The following is a 22,181-nucleotide window of genomic DNA, read 5'->3' as shown; positions in this document are numbered from 1 at the left end:
CTTTGACACATATACACCTACCTCCTGGAGAGTGTTCTTGATTTGGCTAACTGTTGTGAAGGGGTTTTTCTTCACCAGGGAAATAATTATTTTGTCATCCACCACAGTTGTTTTCCGTGGTCTTCCGGGTCTTTTGGTGTTGCTGAGCTTTCCGGTGCGTTCTTTCTTTTTAAGAATGTTCTAAACAGTTGATTTGGCCACACCTAATGTTTTTGCTATCTCTCTGATGGGTTTGTTTTGATTTTTCAGCCTAATGATGGCTTGCTTCACTGATAGTGACAGCTCTTTGGATCTCATATTGAGAGTCCACAGCAACTGATTCCAAATGCAAGTGTCACATCTAGAATCAACTCCAGACCTTAATTGATAATGAAATAATGAGGGAATAGCCCACACCTGTCTATGAAATAGCTTTTGAGTTGATAGTCCCATTACTTTTGGCCCCTTAAAAAGTGGGAGGCACATATAGAAACCGTTGTAATGCCTACACCGTTCACATGATTTGGATGTAATTACCCTCAAATTAAATCTGAAAGTCTGCAGTTAAAGCACATCTTGTTTGTTTCATTTCAAAGCCATTGTGGTGGTGAATAGAGGCCAAAATATGAAAATTCTGTCAATGTCCCAATATTTATCCACCTGACTGTAGCTAATTTGACACTGGAGTACTGGCAACATGTGGCGTGGTCCGGTGAGTCACGGTTCCAGTTGTTTCGGGCTGATAGTAGGGTTCAGATATGGCGCAAACAACATGAGGCCATGGACCCCAGTTGTCAACAAGGTACCGTCTAGGTTGGTGGTGGTTTCATAATGATGTGTGGTGTGTTCATCTAGCATGGGTTGGGGCCACCTGAAAATGTCACTGACCGTTAACCTCTACGTTGCATAGCTTTATGACCATCTGCAGCACTTCATGGATTTCATGCACCCCCACAATGATGGAATATTCCAGCAGGATAATGCACCGTGTCATCGGTCCCAAGTCGTCTAGTATTGGTTCGAGGAGCATTCTGGAGAGATTTGACAAATGGTGTGGCCACCATGTTCTCCCAACATGAAATCAAATCTAGCATTTATGGGACGTGGTGGAGAGGTTCATTCCTGCATCTACAAATATCAGGGAGTTGTGGGAAGCTATCCAGACAGCATGGGTCACATCTCTCCAGAAGTCTTCCGTCCACTTGTGAAATCGATGTCATGTCGAGTTGCTGCACTTCACCAGTCTAGAGGGCTTTCTACACGATACTAGGCATCTATCCCATGAGTTTTAGCACTTTTTGTCAGCAGGGATTTATTACAGACATTGCTGCTGCAAGGGAGATCTGTCTCAGGAGATGTCAGATGCTGTTAGCTCTGTCACATGTAATCTAGCAATTCTAACAGTAGGAAAGACCAGACAGAGGCTCCCAGACTAAGCATATGTACATAAGGTAAACTTTCTAAGGCTGCACAATAGAGCTGGCCCTAGCCAATTTGGTGCCCTAGGCAAAATTTTGACTGGTCTCCCTATCAAATAATCCCACCACCAATCTAAGGCCCCTATTTATCAATGAAGTATAACCCCTTTAGCGCTTGCTAAAGGGGTTATGCCATCTTTTCTAGAGAAAACAGTTATAATCAAAGATTACCGCTGTTTGTCATTATAGCTCTCGCTATCTTTTATATATACACACATTTACATATATACATATACAATATATATATATATATATATATATATATATATATATATATATATTAGTAACAAAAGTCAGGTGGCACTCAGAGTCTCAGTAAATCCATGGTTGCATGGTTGTACAGTGGGGTAAGTGCATATTGTTTTATGTGTTTATATGCCTTGTTGTATGTGTTTCACTTTGTTATGTTGTCCTGAGGAAGGGGTGGATCACCTCGAAACGTCGACCATTGACCATTAAATCCCTCTGGTGAGGGTATTGGATTTACTGAGACTCTGAGTGCCGCCTGACTTTTGTTACTATTACATTTTGGGGGTGCTGTCCTCCTTGGAGGGCACCAGAGCAAGTATTGGGCTTCTTGCCCTATGACACGGATAGTGGGAGTGCCGGTGCGCAGTATTGTATGTATGTATGTATATACTATACGGACAGAGGTCGGCGCCACAAAATATAAACGGCAAGGGTGCACATCCAGAGACCAAAGCTGACCCCAAACGCAGAGAAGCGCAGCACTCCATGAACTTCAAGGAAATGACCACAGCACAATGCATAATTTTCTGAACATTAAGCGCCGTATTCAATCAGAGGCGAAATCGGCCGTTTTCGCCTTCGTTTGCGAATCGGCCGATTTGTGAAAAACTGCGAAAAACTGACATTTTTCACCTAAAAACTGGAGAAACCTTTTCTCCAGCCTAGGGCAGGCGAAAAAATTTACAAAATCCCTATTTTTGGGTAAAAGTGTGGGGATTTCTTACAGAACCCTTTGGACAGCCCCCCTAATGATAATTTAGCGAAAACATATTTCGTAAATTGCGTACTTTGTCAAAAATCAGGCGCTGAAATTTCAGTCTAAATTTTTTTTCCCCGTAAAAAATGTGTTTAACGTATCGGGTCTGGTATTTCGGAGGGCCATAAGGCTGCGCCAAGTGTTTTAAACATCGCACGTGGCTGGCGCAGGTGGTTCTTTAAAACCACTAAAAAACCACCTGTGCCGGCAACGTACGATGTTTAAAACACTTGGCGCATCTTTATGTCCCTTCAAAATACCAGTCCCAATACATTAAATGCATTTTTCACAAAAAATAAATAAATTTCAGCTGTCATTTTTCGCCAAAGCACGCAATTTATGTAAAAATGTTTTGCCAAAGTATCATTGGGGGGGCTGTCCAAAGGGCTCTGTAAGAAATCCCCACATTTTTACACAAAAATAGGGATTTTGCCCATTTTCCACCTTTTTAAAAATGAAGGAAAGTTTTCTCCATTTTTACATGATGGCGATAATATCGCCGAAAAATCGGGTGATTGAATACGGCCCTATGCCTTGTGCCGTGGTTATTTCCTTGAAGTCCACAGAGTGCTGCAATTACTTCATTTGAGATAGATGAGAGAGAGATCTCTATCTATATATATATATATCTATTTGAGATATATCTATTTGAGATACATTATATATATTTATATAGATATATATATATAATATGCAAATGGCCCGGCACTCTGCAAACCCTAGTCAGGGTATATACCTTGCTCCAGGTGCCCTCAGAGGGTAGAGATCACTCCCTTCAATGAAGTCGACAATGGATCAGCGGCACTCAGGAGTCTTTAAAAGTTAGTGAAGAAAAGGTGTCTTTATTTCGACGTTTCGGGGTCAAGTGACCCCGTCTTCAGGAACACACACAGGTTCCTAAAGACGGGGTCACTTAACCCCCGAAACGTCGAAATAAAGACACCTTTTCTTCACTAACTTTTAAAGACTCCTGAGTGCCGCTGATCCATTGTCAACATATATATATATTATAAATATCTATAGATATATATCTATATATATCCCCCAAAAAACAAAGATATCATAGATATGTTTGTGTGTGTGTATGTATATCTATCTATATATAGATAGATATAAATACACACACACATATCTATGACATTGTTGTTTTTTTGGGATATATATATATATATATATATATATATATATGACAGCTCAGCCCCCCTCTCTGCCAACATTGCCTGCCTACGCAGGTTACACTTACTTTTTGATGCAGGTAATGCTGCTGGGCAAGGGCTGGGCGCTGGGCAATGCGGGTGGAGTGCCGGCGGTTAGTCTGGGAGCAGAGCCGTGAGGTCACACATGGCTCTGCTCCGCAAAGGCACATGGGAAGAGTGGCCGTGACTGGGCATGCGCAGCATACCCTCCGCGGCCATCTTCTCTCCTACTGCAGCCAATAGCCAGAATGAGCTTCTATGCAGACGCTCATTCTTCTGACCTGGCTCACAGTCAGTCACCTGACTGGCTGACTACCGTACTGTAGTGCCCGATCGGAGCTGCAACGGGAGGGGAGGGGGTGAGGCAGCGTCGCGAAGGGTGTGGGGGCAGCATCAGAGCCCTGGAATGCCTCCCCGCCCCAAGGCGTTTCAGTCGCCCTAGGCATTTGCTTAGTATGCCTAGGGCCGGCTCAGTATTTGTGGGAAGGTACATAAAGCAGTTCATATTCTCTGTAGAGCAATCACAGTAAAATGCACTGACAGGTAGCCACTAGCCAGGGCAGGAGGAGACATCATCTGCAGGTTATGAAGAGACAGGCGCTAACACACACAGGACGCTGCATGGCATCTGACGTCACACCACTGTGCCAGTGCTCTGATTGGCTAGTGAGTGTCATCACGTGATGCGGTAGTAGCAGGGAAGGAGACAGGCGTCTCCGTTGTTATGGTGACCAGGCGCAGGTATGGCGGAGAAGAAGAAGTTTAGTGGAGCTCCCTTCGGCAGCCAGGAGGCCAGGTACAAATGTCCAGCCCAGGACGCACAGGCTGCGGGAATATAATGCTTTTGGGACAGTGGGAAACTAAAGCAAACAGAGACATAACAGCACACCTTGGTGTATGAGAAGGTCTATAATGTTACAGCCTAACTTTCTTTAATGTATCGTTAAGTCAGGGGCGTATCTACATCCAGCGCTATCACACACACACAGCAGCTGGCTGGTTAGTTCTTCTATCATGTATGTGAAACAATGTAGCTGCAGCATGACAGGACACGCTGTCCTGGAGCTGAGCAGCCTAAGCCCGTCCTCCCTCCTCCCTGACTGCTCTGTGTATCGTGTGTGTACTGCTGCTGCGGGGATCACTGATTTAGAGCAGACAGGCAAGAGGCAGCGTCTGCTCTTAGTCACAGGCAGCAGCTTCTATAGCACAAATCCTCCTCCCCAACGCATAAAATTGGCTGGCAGCAAAGTGTTAAACACATAAATTACATACAGTACTTGAAGTTGTCTCTGTCTCTGTCCTCTCTGTCACCCGTCCACTACACCCCACGCTGATTGGATAAGGTCCAATGGTGGGGGTGGGACAAACTTTAAATGACAGGCTACTGGACAAATGATTGCCTGTATAGTGGTGAGTGGACTTGTGCTGTGTGTACACAGGAAGGGAAGTAGAAAGGAATTATGCGTTCCACCTGCACATGGATTCTACTTCCCTATGCTGAGTCTGCATGCTGCATCTGGTTAGACAAGCAACCTGCCAGCCAGGGAGCCCAGCAGCCAGCACCAGCCAGGGAGCCCAGCAGCCCGCTTACCAGTGACAGGGCCCAGCAGTCTTCCAGAAAGTATAATTATTCCTATAAAAAGGAGGGGAGTGGGAGGGGGGGCGCAGGTCCTTTACTTTGCCAGGGGTGCTCGGACCCCTAGATACACCCCTGCGTTAAGTAGATGGCTGAAATGAGCCCAAGGTATTTTAAAGGGGAGATAGACAATCATTTATAAAGAATAATAATGCCTACAATAGATAATATGGACAAATAATGTTTAGTAATTGAGTCCAAAATGTGGCAAAATATATGCAATAATGAGAATGTGACAACAGTGGGAATCACATAGATTATAATTGAAATGGCACCAGAATAATAGCAGCATCAATTATAGTAATAGAAGTTGCTTTCAAGTAGAGAACTGTTCTATAATGCCCAGATGTCTCCTGATAAAAAAAAGGTTTACACGGTACAATATTGGTGTAAGTCATTCATGTATAAGCAGCGCAAGAAATAAAGGATAATACTCTGTATTAAGTAAACACACCCCTATTTGCACTTTGGGCCTGATTCGTTACTGATCGCAACTGCGATTATGCACGAAGACGGCCGATTGTTGCGTTTGCATTGCAGTGCGCAAATGTCACTGCGATCGGACTGCGATCGCAGTGACTACACAGGCCTATAACAGAGTGAGTGTTTGGGAGTGGTGATTGGGGGGGTGGTCGGCAAAACTCAGACATGCCAGTGCATTTGAACGCCATTACAGTGGCGTGCATAAATGCCACTTCGATGGCATATGCAGCTTGGGATCTCACTGCGTGCGATGAGGTTAGCAAATTCTGACCTTGTGCAAGTGTGCGTGAGGGTCTGATGGTACTCGTTGCTACCGATGATTATGCAGATTTGCAAAGTATTATGGATGTGAGTAAGGAGAAGTGGTCATCCTTATTTTAGGCTGCGATGGCACTGAGATTGCAAACATTAGCATATTTTCGCTGTGCAATCCGTAATGAATCAGGCTCTTTGACCCTCCACACTGTTCCAATAGTTTGGCATTTTGACATTACACAATGACACAGTCCATTTATACTGAACTCTACCAATAATGATGTAAATTTGCCTTGATGACCTTGAAAATACACTTTGAAAATTTTTAGGTGAAATGCCAGTTTCATGTTTGGTAAACAGCGAATCGAATTTTAAATGGAAATATAATTTTTTATGTTGTTGATAAATGTGCACTATCTATTTCCCTAGAGTCTATGTTTCTAAATCATCATATACGGTTCTTTTACCAAAATAAAATGGGCAGACTAGATGGGCCAAGTGGTTCCTATCTGCCGTCAAATCCTATAGTGTATTTTAGCTAGTGGCAGGATTAGCAGTATGAAAGCTCCCACCCATGTTAATACATTTAAACGTGCAGTTGCAGATATGTTATGCAACTTAAAATTAGAACTAAATGTTTATAGAAAAATAAAGTGAAATTAAACCAACTTAGAAAAATATTTTTTTACCATGAAATGCTCTAGTGCTGTCCTTCTGTTGAGATCTTCCTGTCAGGTGTCATACAACAGGGCACAAAAAGCATTTTAAAAAATATATTTTTTTGGAATAACCGAAAAACTGAAATATGGTCTGGTAATTGATGTATATAATACTGCACCAACACTCATGAAGGGATACACCATAGTCTCCAGCTGAACTCTAACTTCGCACTATAGGGGCTTTATTTACGTAGTGGCAGGTTTTATAAGCTGACACTTCCAGGGCCGGCGCTTCCATTAGGCAGCTTTAGGCAGCTGCCTAAGAGCGTCGGGACCTGATGGGCGGCCCGCTGAGGCTGTCTTGGAGAGAGGGCATTGCCTTCCCTCTCTTAGAAGCCACTATTGCAGGCTGAGACCCGGTGAATCCCAGTGGCGGCGCCCATTACACCCGCTCCCTCCCACCCAACCGCGGAGAAGACAAACTAAACAGACACACATAGAGGGGAATTCAATTAGAGGCGAAAAGCCATATTCACCTGTTTTTTTGTGAAAAATTTGCCTAAAAAAAAATTCGCCAAATTCAATTCCAGGACAATTTCGCCTAAGTGGAAACAATTCTCCAAAAATGATTCTCCAATCAATAGCTGGTGAAAAGAAATGCAAAATCTTTATTTTGGGGTGTAAACGTGGTGAAAAAACTCAGACCCCTTGGGACAGCCCACCAAAGGACAAATCTGCAAAAAAAACAGAAACAAAAACCTAAGAACACCCCAAAAAAGACATGTCATTTTTGGGGTGAGAATTTAAAAAGTGGGGGGATAAACATTAAAAGTATCGAAATAGACTTCTTGGGGGTCCCCAAGTATGGGTCAGGGGTTTTGGGATTGCAGGTGCATGCAGCAGGTGGATTTTTCACGTTTTTTAAAAGTTCACTTTAGAGACATAAAAACATGCTAGCACCCTTTTCAAGCACCCCAAATTTGACTGGTTTACTTAATTTCACCAAAAAATACAGCTTTATGCCATTCTTCACCACTTTTACAAAGACGCTAATAGCAAGCAATTTACACAACTTAAGTACCCAAAATAGTCTTATTAGGGCTATTAGTACACATTTATATTGATTCCCTAGGTTAATATATCTTTTTCTGGGGTACAGACTCATTTCCCCAATTCTTTCAGTATTTTTCGCCTGTTCCGCAGTCGCCTATTTCCGTTTTCGCCTGTCTTGCAATTGAATTAGGCGAAAAGCGGGGACGAGCATGGAATAAATTCGCCTCTGAAACAGGCGAATGAAGCGAACAGTCGGACAGGTGAAAACTACACCTCTACTTGAATATGGCTCACAATGCTAGAGGCTGCGGCAGCTGCCTGGGTCCTGTGCCGGCGATGTCATTGGCCGGCCCAGTCTGCTGCTCCGCCTCCAGTCTTCAATGTTCCCTGAGTCCTGGTGCTATGTATGCGCCCCTCCTGGACTGATTTCGGGGGTGGATGGGGGTGGATTGGGCTGCCGGGACGCCAGGTCAGTTCACACTCAGCCCGCCCTTCAATATCTGATCCCCCTCCATGCGATCAGGCAGCTGGATGCTTGATGGAGTTAAAAAAAAAAAATGGCTGACGGAGCCTTTGCTCTGTCTCTAGCCCCTGCGCCGTCAGCCTCAGACTTCAGACCAGGCAGCAGATGTAATGCAGCACTGAGCCAGGCTGCCAGCGCCCAGCAGCAAACTGCCCAATATTATTGTACAGTACTGCAGCACCAGGTAGGCACCAGCAGAAATATATATAATTCTATAGTGTCCTGTGTGGGTGTGTATATATATATATATATATATATATATATTAGTGTCCTAGTGTTCACTCTAGCTCCGGCGGCAGGCAGGGTGCCGGAGCTAGAGAGGGCAACGTTGTGCGCGCGCCCAAAAAGGGGGTGTGTGTATAAGACGCGTCCCCTTTTCGTCATACTTGGGGGCGTGCCCGGCACTTACGGACACGCCGGGCAGCCCCCAAGCGCTGCAGAGAGGGAGAATAGATGCTACCCGGCGTCTATTCTCCGGCGGTGACTGGGTCACCGCACATTTCTCCCCCTGCGGGACACTGCGTCCCGCGGGTGAAGACGGCACCCGCAGGCTGTGAGGGCAGGGCGCTTTTTGCCCTCCTGGAGGGCAGGGTGCTATTTGCCCTCGTATTATACGTGTGTGTGTGTGTGTGTATAGATATATATAAGCAACAACTCCGGCACTCCTTCACGCAGTGTAACTTGGACAAACAGCCCACACCTTGCTCCGGTGCCTTCCTTATTAGGAGGACAGCACCCCCAATACACACTGTACAAAAAAATAAAAAATAGGCAGCACTCGGAGACTGGATAAGACTCGTGAAACCCTCAGCCGAGGGACTTTTAATCAATCATAGGTCGACCTTTCGGAGTCTTGCACCCCTTCCTCAGGACAGCAGAATAACACAATACAAACAAACAGACATATTTATATCATAACTACTCACCACTAAACAGGCGCCATGCACACCTGAGCTCCGTCCAGCAGCCGCACTTCCGGTCGCGGCAAGTCCGCAAAAACCGGAAGTGACGTCACCCGGGCGGGACCCAGCGCCATGGCAACCTGCAATAACATACACAGTGCGATCGTGAACAAACTTAGTCATTATCATAATGCAATAGATCCATAAAGTGTATATATCTCAGCACATGTACACTGTGTAAAAAACATAAGATCTGCGTACAAATATCATGCACAGAAAGGATTATACAAACTTTGTTGTGTATAAAAAGTGATACTTACAAAAAGTGTAAAGTGAATACACATACATATAAATACTCAAATAAAATACACATATTCTAACGTGGACATATAACTAAAGATAAAAAATGCATTAGTAACACTATAAAAAACATTTTGCCACTAATGACATTGCCTCTTATTGTCATCAATATGACAAGTAAAAAATCAATACTACATAATGGAGAAATGGAGCCATCTAGTGGGCAAAAAAACACCACTACTACCAAATTTAAATGCATATACAATCCTTAATGAACATATTCATGTCATAGAAGATCCACAACATTGGCATATAAAGCCATCCAAAATTACACAAATTTATAAGAAATTAATAAGACCCAAAGAGTCATTTAACCCTCGAGGAAAAAGAGTATCCAATCTACAGATCCACTGTGTCTCCAATTGCAGGAGTTTCCTTCCTCTATCACCACCCCTTAGTGACAAGGGTACATGGTCAATAATCTTATATCTGAGGGTCGCTATACTGTGTTTGTTATGCGCAAAGTGGCGTGCTACCGGTTGTTCACTACCATTAGTGGAGATAGCTGTTCTAATTGCCGATCTATGTTGAGCCATTCTGATTTTAAATTGGCATTCAGTTTTGCCTATGTAATATAGGCCACATGGGCATATAATAACATAGATGATGAATCTAGAGGTACATGTCAAAGGCCACTTAATTTTATATCTTTTCCCCGAGTATGGATGGAGTATGGTATCCCCGGTCTCAAGATATGAACACGTCGTGCACCCTAGGCACTTAAAACATCCATCTTTACGTGTCAAGAAATTGGGCTTAGGCATAGGTTTTAAAAAATTTGTCACATCAGTTTTAACCACCAGATCTTTGATATTTCTCCCTCTGGTATAGCTAGGTAATAGTTTAGTATTCTGCAAACACTTTAGCTCTGGATCAGATGTAATAATGGGCCATAACTTCTTAGCTCTTTTGTTGGTATATTTGCTCTTAACATCGTATTCATGGACCCATGGTAGCTGATTTAGCTTTTTGTCCTTAGGATCAATTCTCAATAACTCTTCCCTACTCAGACAATGCTTTTTGTCTAGCCTTAATCAATTCTTCCACCGGATACCCTCTCCTCTCAAATTTTTTAGACCTGATATCTAATTGTCACTTCCGGTTTTTGCGGACTTGCCGCGACCGGAAGTGCGGCTGCTGGACGGAGCTCAGGTGTGCATGGCGCCTGTTTAGTGGTGAGTAGTTATGATATAAATATGTCTGTTTGTTTGAATTGTGTTATTCTGCTGTCCTGAGGAAGGGGTGCAAGACCCCGAAACGTCGACCTATGATTGATTAAAAGTCCCTCGGCTGAGGGTTTCACGAGTCTTATCCAGTCTCCGAGTGCTGCCTATTTTTTTTGTACAGTGTATATATATATATATATATATATATATATATATATATATGTGTATGTATGTAAAAATGCGATGTCTGTCAGAAAACAGCTACAGGCGGCACTCCACGGTCTTTATAAATGAAGAAAAGTGACTTTATTCGCCAACGTTTCAAGACCTGGGCGGTCTTGTCATCAGGGTGTAAAAGTGTGACAAATAAGGAAGCTTACCTTAAATAGCGGTGTATTAACAATGGTGTCCATGAACATCCTCAATCCTGAATATTCAAAATATTCTCCAGTACAAACAGGAATTAGATAATCAACTTTTGGACACTGCAGTATATGAAAAATTAACATATGACCCTACTTTAATATATAAGTCAGAACTGGATTCCACTTTACACACGGCGGTACTTAATCAGCATCTAAGTTCTAATCTGCTAAACAACTGGTGCAACCATTTCCAAGAGTCCCGGTGATTTATACAGTTCCCCCCCCCCCGCAGTAGAGAGAGACTTAACAAGAATAAAAAAAAAAACCACTTACCTGAAAATCCCGCTCCTGGTCCCGCCGCTGTCCGCTCCTCCGGCCGCTTTCATGGGAGAGACGTCGTCATGACGACTTGTCTCCCATCACCCACTGCGGGAGCCGGAAGATGGCTCCCGCAGTGGGAGCAGCAGCAGCCGCTGAGAGTCTGACAGACTCTCAGCCGCTGCTGATTACACCAAACACGCAGCAGCCGGCTCCGGCGGCTGTGTGTTTGGCAGTGTGTAGCGCTGACCGAACTCCGTCCGGTCAGCGCTACACTTGACTCGGGTATAAGCCGAGGGGGTACTTTTTCAGCACATTTTTTGTGCTGAAAAACTCGGCTTATACTTGAGTATATACGGTAGATCACCTGTGCTCAAGCATGGATATCCTTAAAACATGGACTGTATGGCGGAGTTTGGGAACCTCTATCATATGGTCAGGAAGCAATTAGTTACTTATGTAGAATCAGTCATGGTTTGCGGTCACTGGGCCTGATTCATTACGGATCGCAAATCGGCCGATGGTACGTACTTCGTATGCATTGCAGTGCGCGTACGTGAGTTAGCATTGCGATCGATACAAAGCCATCACAGACTGAAGGACAGGAGGGTGTTTGGGGGTGGTGATGGAGGAGTGGCTGGAGAAACGTTGGCGTGCCTGTCCGTTTGAACGCCGTTGCATGGACGTGCATAAATTGTCCACTGCGACGGCATACACAGCTTGAGTACTCACTGCGTGCAACGAGCAATTTATGAGTAAGGTCATACCTGCTGTAATTGTGCGTGAGGGGCCGATGTTACTCGATGTTCCCGATGTATACACAGCACTGCAAGGTATTACGGATGTGACATAGCGGTAGTGGGCGTCTTTATGTTGGCTGTGCGACGGCATTGCGATAGCATTCATTAGCATATTGTTTCAGCACACCTGTGTGCGTAATCGCAGCCGCGATTGCAATAGTTATCCGTAGTGAATCAGGCCCCACTGTTCTTTAATGTTTACACACTTTTTAGCCACGAACCAATGAGTGAACAACAAATACATTTTTTTACATAAATAGTTACATTTAGATTTTCTATCTTATCCCATAGATTTGATGTATCTGCGGTTTATCCTGAATTTAAGAAACCTGGTTCCTACACACAAGTACCTTACTGCAAGAGGGCAACTTCAGAGACAGTGAGTACATATATGATACACCACTGGCTAAGAAACTCTAAAGAACATATTTCATAAAATATTAGGAGGGGAACATGCAGTAGCCAATGGCAACTACATAAATTAATTTGTGTCTCTAGAGTCCTGTAAAGTGATATCTGGTTGGTTGCTGTGGATTGAAACAGTTCATGCTCATTGCACCATGTTATTAAATAAGATCTAGTTGATGAAGTTGATTTTAGATTCAAGAAAGTTTATGAAAGATGTACAGTTCAAGGCTACATCCGAATAACAATAATGTCCTTTTAGAGGTCACAGGACACCACTTACCCCCTCTGTCCCTCATCTACCTAAGCCTCTGTTGATTGCAGGGCTGTATTTTATAGGGTAAGACTGGTTTTCTCTATATGTTTTTCTTGAGAAAGAAAACATTTTTCACGTTTTTTCTTATTTTTAAGTAAGAATGTGAATGTTGGACATAAATTGTATCTGTAAAAAGACTGTGATTTAATCCAGGCAAGACGTTTAGGGCCTGGAACCTATAATCCCTATAATCCTTTCGTTCTGGAGTGAGTTGCATCTACGCCTGGATGGAAAAGAGCAGAAGAAACAGAACGGCTGACTGTGATGCCACATGTCCTGTACAAGGAAACATGGGAGAGGAACCGTTTGCTGGTGAGGTGAAGCTGTAATTTACACTCTGGGAAACATGAATCAATTTTCTGAAACGTTTGTATGCTTGATTACTTTAGAAGCAAAACATGGGGCCGGGTCGATACAACATAAAGTCATTTCTGGAGCTAATGGAAAAGAAACCTGCCAGCGTGCGAGGACTGTGTAACACTAAAGATGTGCGATTCAAGGACGAATTAAAGGTAGAGCATGTTAAACAGTGATAGAGGAGTTCTAGGAATATGCACAATGATCCTCTACACATTGTGGGTCAGCCAAACTGTAGGCTAGTTCTAGGTACACACTGTGCATTTATGGGACCGATTAACCAATTCCCAGCCTAGTGCTGCCGGCGAACGGTCACAGTAATATAAGCATGCCCTGGCAGCGCCCCCTCTGTTTTACACGGTAGCTTGACCCGACGCTGGCGAAGCAAAGTATTTCCATTTTTGCATGTCCCCGTTGTCGGGTACAGTGTAACGCAATCTGAATAAATTACAGTAAGCTGCCATCTCCATAGAGATTTATAGGGGCGGGGGTAAGCCTCACAAACTGATTTCACTGGTGCCAATCTGTTAATAATGTAATAAAAGCACAGAAAAGTCCTTTGGTGAAAACACCAGAGAAAGGACTTTTCTCATCTTAATAAATAGACACCTGAATCAGTTCTGTACCCCCTTCCTGGCAGTGTGTGAATGATGTCACATGCAGATGAATGTTTGCTATGTGATCTATTTTGTTCATGATTCCTGTTTCTGTCCTCCACACAGAATTGTACCCCAGGACCTGGAACTTACGGCAAAGCAGGGAATCCACACACTCATAGAAGAGAGGGCTTCAGAGTCTGCCAGCTCCAAGGGTATAATGGACAGCGAAACGACTAAATGTGGCTCAGCAAGCAGCAATGTAAGTGATTATGGGATGAGAGGGGCCGTGTGTCATTGCTTTCCTAATGCACTGCTCATATTTCAGGAATGTGTGCCGGGACCAGGAACCTACAACCTAAAATGCTCCATAGATGAAACCTTGAAGCACGTTGTGGGTAAAAGAGGACCTTATGACCTATTCACCGGGCCAAGATCACAGCACATCCTGTACGGACACTTTGCTACACCTGTAAGTATGCTACAAAGTGGAACGCTTCCATTAGAGGTCATTGAATGGAAGATGCTGACCACATATAGTATGTACATGTATAAAACTGAATATAAGAAATTAGGGAACCAGTATATGACGAACGGTACAGGAGGTATACAATAGTATATGCCTGTACTTTTTTATTTTCAATTATTATATAAATGGTATACTTCTCTTTAAGTATTGTTTGTGATTTATGGCTACCATGTAATGATCACAATATTCCCTTGTTTAAAAAAATAAGAAAAAGCAATCTTCTCTGTTCTGTGGCCAACTTGGAAATCCAGAAGACTCTGGGCCTGATCAGAGATGGGTGATAATGCACAGACTGCGACTCTGCATGCAGCGGCTGTGCAATAATATGCTTATGCCACAGGTGGCGTCTAGTTTAAAATGACGCCTACTGTATGCATTGCAGATCCGAGGGGTGCAGCATCGGCTCACTCTGTGGGAACATCTGCCATCTGAGTAACCCTGTGTTGCAAGACGCAGACACTGGCCACGGCGTGCCTCAAAAATGGGGCCGACACATCTGTTTTCAAGACCACCCAGTCCCCAAACTGCCGCAGCTTGTCATTCATGTTGTGGCTTAGGGGGCACTGCTAGCGATCTCTCAGAACGAGATCTGCACATGCACAGATCTCACACCATTGGGTTTGCGTACATCTCTGAATAAGGCAGATCTGACCATCAGGAGGTGAGGTTGAATAACTGCACCCTATACAATACAGTACAATAAAATACAGCCACCCACAAGATTTTATGACCTCTTGATCAAAGACACTGCAGGGGTGGTAAATGAATAAATTGTATGTGGAAATTGCCAGATTTGGCCAACTTTATCTGGAGAAACTTGTAACATTGTAGGTCAAATTGGTGTTATTATTGTCCCACTTGGTGCAGTTATGGGTGGAATGTCTATAATTGTTTACGATTAGGGAACTAATACAGAAAACATTTGAATTTGTTTATTTAAAATATATTTATGCAGCAGGCTCCATAGGGTATCCACAGGGTTACCTTGGGTTATAGTCCTGGCTTGGCCATCGGGCACCACACAGTTAACTTTGTGCTCCCAGCATGCACTGGGCCACCCTCCTATAACCCCGCCCCCAGGCCAAGGCACCTCAGTTTCAGTTGGTACCCGGCCATAGTCGGGTCACTGCATGGGGGCTGCTGGCAAAAACAGCCCCGAAGTTAAGAAGACTGCAAGTGCGGCTAGTGGGGACAGTCCAGCGGAAGCCCCCACTACCCCACCTACACCCCTGCTGGCGCTGAGCCACCGGTACTGAACCAGGGAACTCTGCAGGCTTTTCTGGGGGTCCCAGCTAGCAGGACTGTGGTCAGGTGCACAGGGAGCAACAAGGTAAGCACAGGGGGCGTCTGCGGACGGAGCCCACTGTGGCACAGTCCAGTGTCCTCAGGGCTGGGGGCTACCTGAGGGGTGCAGTTAGTGGAGCCAGGTACTCATCCTGCGCTACCACTAGACCACCAGGGATATGGGGCTGGAGCATTAAGGAAGCGCTCCAGCATCCTGAGGGTTAATGGCCTGCCAGAGAGGGTGCTTTTCCGGTTTTAGACTATGAGAAAGACCCCTCTCTCACTGCACCAGCTGCCTTTCTACTGAGGCTTGGCGCGCTGGTGCTTGGGATCCTTCCCCACGGCTCCGCCTACAGAACGCACGGTGGCCATCTTGGATGCACAGCAACGCTGAGTAGGAATGTGGAGCCTGGGTCCCCCACCATCCTACCTCTCCTACAGCTTAATGTTTGGTCAGGTAGCGCTATTCCCACTTCAGACTTAGCATCTGAGTGGTTGATGATAGCGCTGTTAGTGCAGGCATTTATTTCTGCACAGTATGTGACTTTATGCTAGCAAAGCTGTATATTTTCTTCTGTCATCCATTTTTACTGTCCCTGTTTTCTGCTCTGTTCTACCCTAATTGGTGCACACTACTGTCAGGGTGGATATTAAACCTCACAGTGGGTAGTGTTTTACTTACTGTAAGGGGTCATATACTAACATATCTGGTAGTGAGGATTCCGCACATAGTGCTACCCCCGGTTCACTGTTCCAGGTGTAACATGTGTGGGGGAGGGAGAGTTTCCGCAGGATGGGATATGCAGCACTTGTTTGTCCCTGCCTGTCACCCCTGTAGTGGCCAGCACGTCCCAGGAGCCTCCTTGGGCGGCGCTTAAACTAGCTGTTAAAGCCTTGGTAGGGCGATTGTCCGCTCCTCCTGCGTTCCATCAATTGGGGTTCACGCATCAGGCGGCAGTCCCTTCCCCTGTACTTGGGGCACCGGGGCAGTTGATGGTGGCACAGGGTCCTCCTCCTCAGAGGCTGTCCCAAGAGGAACCTGCCTGGGTGAGCACTCTGGACCTGATTCAGACCCGCTCGCAAGCGCCGGCTCTGACGTGCGCACGCGTGAGACCCGGCTAGCGACGGGCGCTCCGTTGCTCCGGGTCTTGCACCAAAACGGGGCGGCTATCAATTTTGATCGACAGCTCGCACCATTTTGGAGGCGTGGCGGGGGGGTGGCTTCACAAACTGAGGCGTTCCCAAGCGAACGCCTGCCGTTTGTGGGTGGCCCCACTGACATCACCAGTGATGTCAGTGGGAGAGCTTCCGGCTCTATTAGAGCCGGAAGCTCTCTGAGGCTTGCGTCCACAAGACCCTACCACAAGCCCCGATGGTCGCGATGGCCTGGCCGGTCGCAATAGCTGTGGGTGGTCACCCACAGCTATGCGAGTTGCCTGGAGGCCGCACAAAAAAAAAAACGCCCTGAATCAGAGCGAGCGCTCTTTCAGAGCATCCGTCTCTGAATCAGGCCCTCGGTCCGCCACAGTACAGAACTTAACGGACGTTTTGCAGGTGCCCGCTCTACGGCCTGCTGAGAGACCATTAGTAGCGCCACTGTTACCACATTATGACGATGATGATGTCAGATGAAGGGGAGCTCCCGGAGTCTGACTCGGAACGACCCACTTAAGCGGTTGAGTATAAGTGCAGGATTTATGTATCCGGGCTAATTAAAGCTTTCCGCAGGGTTATGGAGGATGACTGTCTCCCTGAGACTGCATCGTCTTACGCATACTTTAAAAGGTAAGGCGTCAGTTTTTCCTCTCTGGTCAGCTGGTGGACCATATGGAGGAAGCGTGGAAATTCCCAGGCAGAATGTTTCAGCCCCAAAAGAGACTCATATTCTTATCCCTTTGCAGAGGATTACTTCACTAAGTGGGACACCCCTCCTCAGGTGGATTCCCATGTGACACGCCTGATTAAGAGTGCAATCTTACCCATGCCGTCTATGTCCTCATTTAAGGACGTTTCGGACCGCAAGGTAGAGATTTACTTAACATCCATTTACTCTTTGGCCGGGGGATCCGCCAGACTGCTCATGGCGGTCTGTTGGGTGGCTTGGGCCATGGAAAAATGGGCTGATGCTTTTTAATCGTCATTCTCCTCTGATGCTTCTGAGGAGCAGACGGTGCTGGTAGTATCCGTGATTCTGCTACTTATATTAGCGAAGCAGCGTTGGATGTTAGCCTGCTTACTTCCAGGATTTCAGCAGCAGCAGTTTCGGCTTGCCGATCGTGGTGGTTACGTTCTTAGATTCCACGTCTGCATTCAAAGAAGGGCCTGGAAGGCTTGCCGTTTAATGGTCTGGTCCTCTTCGGCCCAGACCTGGATAAAATTGTAAGTACATTGGCAGCTGCAAAGTCTGCATGTCTGCCATCGCCTCAGGCTCCGTCTAGGACTGCTACTTAGGCTGAAAAGACGATCGTCCTCAAGGTAAGCAGAAGGTGCAGTCTTTTCCCAGGCCATCAGGAGCCACCAGGAAGACACCCTAGTCCAAGAAGCGACCTTGGAGTGCTGGACGCCTTGTCACCAAGCCTAGGGCAAACTCTCAGCATGAGTTGGGCCTCCCCTTGGGGAACCCCAGGGTGGGAGGCCAACTTCTTTGGTTTGCCCAGCACTGGTGGATGATTATCACAGACACCTGGGTCAGAGAAGTGGTTTCTCACGGGTACACCCTCTCCTTCAACAGAAGGCCTCCCCATCAGTTTTGTTTCCTACACTCCGGAGGTAGGCCTTCATTCCACAAAGGCTCTGGAAATCCAGAAAGTGGTAAGTTCTATGCTCCAAGACGGGGTCATAGTTCCAGTCCCCCCGTCCCTCAGGGGGATGGGTTCTTATTCCAATCTCTTTTTGGTACCAAAACCGAACGGTTCTGTCCGTCCTATTCTCAACTTCAAGGCTCTCAACAAGTCTCTGAGGGTCCCTCGGTTCAGTATGGAGACTCGACGTTCCATTATATTAACTATGGAACCTGGGGATTTCATGGTGTCCCTGAATATTCAGGATGCCTACCTGCATATCCCCATTGCTACGGCTCCTCAGAGGATTCTCAGATTTGCTGTATTGGATCACCATTACCAGTTTCAACCGCTGCCGTTTGTTCTTTCCGCGGCTCCGCAGGTGTTCACCAAGGTAATGGCGGTCATGGCGGCTCGCCTGCGGTTACAGGGGGTTCGCCTGTTACCTTTCATGGACAACCTGCTTTTCCTAGCAGGGTCTCCGGAGGTACTTCGCAATCATCTGCAACTGACAATATCGGTGTTGCATACTCACGGCTGATCGATTGGAAAAAGTCCTCACTGATGCCATCTCAGAGGATGATGCATCTGGGAGCACTGTTGGACTCTCAGCAGCAGAGAATCTTCTTTACAGAGGAGAAGATCTCAGCCCTACATACCAGGTTACGTTCCTGTCTCCAGGGTCGCCAGGTGTTCATTCACTTGGCATTGAGATTACTGATTTCCATGGTGTCGACATTCGACATGGTGGAATATGCCCAGTTTCGTTCAAGACCTCTACAGAGGCTGATCCTCTTCAGATGGGATGGATCACATGGTCGGATTAAGGATTCTGCCTTTGAACCTCTATACACCCCTGCCTATACCTTCTGATATCCTGCCTATAAACCTCTAAGGACGACGCTATTTTGCGTACGCAGTTATACAGTAAATAAAGACTCCAGACCTAGAACCTGTGGTTCCAAAGCACAAAATATTATTCAAGCAAAAGTACAGTCAGTTACACGCTAGTTATAAGTACAAATTTAGCGCAAAGGAATTATACAGACCCAAGTACAGTTATACATACGCAGCGCTCTGGACCAGATGTAGGCATCAGCAAGAAACCCCTCGTCAATCAGCATTCAGCACGAAGACTCGAAACCCAGGGTCAGAGCACACATATTTATACCCTCCAGAAATAGACAACACAATAGAGAAGTTTGTTGCTAATACCATTGGTCCTAAAGGAGAGGGCATATGTTACAAGGCATTTAACAGGTTGGTTCAAATATACACAGTCCAGCCTCTAACAACTGGTGGTCTCTGGTTTCCCACCTCATGCAAATCCTAATGGTTGGTCATATAATGTTCATTTTGTTGCTTGAAGTCTCTGCGGTCCATTAGTTGAGAATGCCTGTTGCGATCTCTACATCGATGTTACCGGAATACTGTTGAGAGAGTATGCATCAGTACAATACCAAACATGGCTTACTTATCACATATAAAACCTTAGTTACAAAATAATCTTTATTTCATAGCAATTATAGTAAATGTGCATACTTGAATCTTATACCTTAAAGCTTTTGGAACCTTGTATGTGAATATGTAATGTGTGAGTATGTGGGGTTTGATGTAAAGACGCTAGTTAGGTTTATCTGATTTGGGGCAAATGTGCACGCATGCAGCTAATAAACAGCGTTCGCATGCAGGATATTGTGCATTCGCTACTGAGCGTCATGTTAGCAGCTTAACTGTGCATAATGTGTGGTGTTCATGCATGAGATTCCATACGGCAGTGTTCATTCCAGGAGTACTCAACTCTGAAGCGGACTTCCTCAGTCGACACGATGTACATCCAGGGAAGTGGTCACTTCACCAGGAGGTCTTCCAACTCCTGGTGGACAAATGGGGTTTTCCAGAGATAGATCTCATGGCCTCCAGATACAAATGCAAGCTAAGAGTGTACGGGTCCAGAACAAGAGACGCAGAGGCTCTCCTGGTAGACGCTCTGTCGGTTCGGTGGACCTTCCAGTTTGCGTACCTGTTTCTTCCTTTCTCCCTTCTTCCTCGGGTATTGAAGAAGTTCAAGCAAGAGGGAGGCATGATCCTGCTGGTGGCTCCAGTGTGGTCGGACGTCACTGGTACTCAGATCTTCAGAGTCTCTCCATAGACGCTCTGTTGCTGTTTCCTCAACGTCCGGACCTGTTGTCTCAGGGTCCTTGTGTTTACACGGATTTGAGTCGTCTGTCTTTGACGGCGTGGGTCTTGAGACATCCATGCTTCGGAAACCTGCTTCTGCCAGGATTTACCACAGGGTATGGCATACCTTCTTTGAATGGTGTCGCCCCAGGGGGTACGATTCCCAGGTATTTCGGATATCCAGGGTTCTGGCTTTTCTCCAGGCAGGATTAGATAAGGGTCTTCGTCTAGCCTCATTGAAAGTACATGTTTCCGCACTGTCTGTGTGGTTTCAGTGGAGGATTGCTCCACTCTCGGATGTTCGCACCTTTTATGCAGGGTGCTCTTCGCATACAGCCTCCCTTTGTGCCTACTGTGGCTCCTTGGGAATTGACCTCCATTTGAACTACTGGGCTCAGTGGATCTCAAATGGCTCACAGCTAAGACTGTGTTTCTCCTGGCTATTGCTTCCGCCAGGAGGGTGTCAGATTTGGGGGCTCTTTCTGGTTTTTCACAGCAGCAGGGCAGTGCTTCGGACTTGCCTTGGGTTCCTGCCTAAGGTGGTCTATAGTTTCCACATTAATGGGGAAATTGTAGTGCCGGCCTTTAACTCACAAGACCTTGTGGTACGAGCTCTACGGTTTTACCATACCAGTTCCCTTAGGAAGTCGGACACTTTGTTCGTCCTCTATGGTTTCCATAAGAAGGGTTGGCCGGCCAACAAGCAAGCGTTGGCCAGGTGGATTCGCATGGCGATTTCTGAGGCTTACAGTCATGAGGGCATTCCTGTTCCGCCCTCTGTTACTGCTCATTCTATGAGGTCTGTGGGTCCATCATGGGCAGCTCCTTTCTGCACAGGAGCGCCCCCACCGTTGAGGATACTGCTTTGGGAACTCCCAAGGTATCCCTGTGGATACCCTATGGAGCCTGCTGCAGAAAATAAGAGAGATGGTAAGAACTTACCTTTGTTATCACTATTTCTGCAAGGTCCATAGGGTTCCACAAGGAGCCCACCCTGTCGCCCTGTGCTTCATATGGGTCTGGTTCTGGTCACCGATTTTCCGTCTCCCTGTTGTGAGAATGTGATTCTTGTGTATTCCAGACTTCCTTCTCTCTTTTTCTCTCCTCCTATGGCCTTGGCTTATTACTGAATTGAGGTGCCTTGGCCTGGGGGAGGGGGACCCAGTGCATACTGGGAGCACAAAGTTAACTGTGTGGTGCCCGATGGCCAAGCCATGACTATAACCCAAGGTATCCCTGTGGAACCCTATGGACCTTGCAGAAATAGAGATATCAAAGGTAAGTTCTTACCATATCTCTTATTTTATATTATTTATATATATAATAATCTCACAAGTTTCACACTATGGGGCCGATGAGGGGTTGAATGTAAGTTGGATGCAGTTATACGCTACTGTGCGCACAGGAAACTAATGTGGTTGATCACCTGTTTGCAGAGCTGTACGCATTTATTTATTTACATTTAGAATATATAATGCTACGCTTTACAAAGAACAATTCAGTCCTTCACTGCCCCAATGGTTCTTACAATCTATGGTCCGTATCCCATGAACA

The 22,181-nt window shown here is 45.8% G+C and overlaps 2 long non-coding RNA genes across 2 annotated transcripts in view; one reads left to right on the top strand and one right to left on the bottom strand.

The window, feature by feature from the left end:
- Positions 1–4,965, bottom strand: part of LOC148442261 (uncharacterized) — a 51,047-nt gene extending 46,082 nt beyond the window's left edge. Inside the window, exon 1 of the long non-coding RNA XR_015875837.1 lies at positions 4,932–4,965. This is a non-coding gene — a long non-coding RNA (uncharacterized LOC148442261). The remainder of the gene's footprint in view (positions 1–4,931) is intronic.
- Positions 4,966–5,135: 170 nt separating this feature from the next.
- Positions 5,136–14,025, top strand: LOC148442260 (uncharacterized). The gene is made up of 5 exons (XR_015875834.1): positions 5,136–5,280; positions 12,471–12,558; positions 13,054–13,212; positions 13,290–13,412; positions 13,980–14,025. It is a non-coding gene; the product is annotated as an uncharacterized LOC148442260 (long non-coding RNA).
- Positions 14,026–22,181: the final 8,156 nt, after the last annotated feature.

This window comes from Taudactylus pleione, unplaced genomic scaffold, assembly GCF_031769625.1.
Source record: "Taudactylus pleione unplaced genomic scaffold, aTauple2 ptg001590l, whole genome shotgun sequence".
NCBI lineage: Eukaryota > Metazoa > Chordata > Amphibia > Anura > Myobatrachidae > Taudactylus > Taudactylus pleione.
The sequence above is the reverse complement of the archived record's forward strand: the minus strand, read 5'-3'. Positions and strand labels throughout refer to the sequence as shown.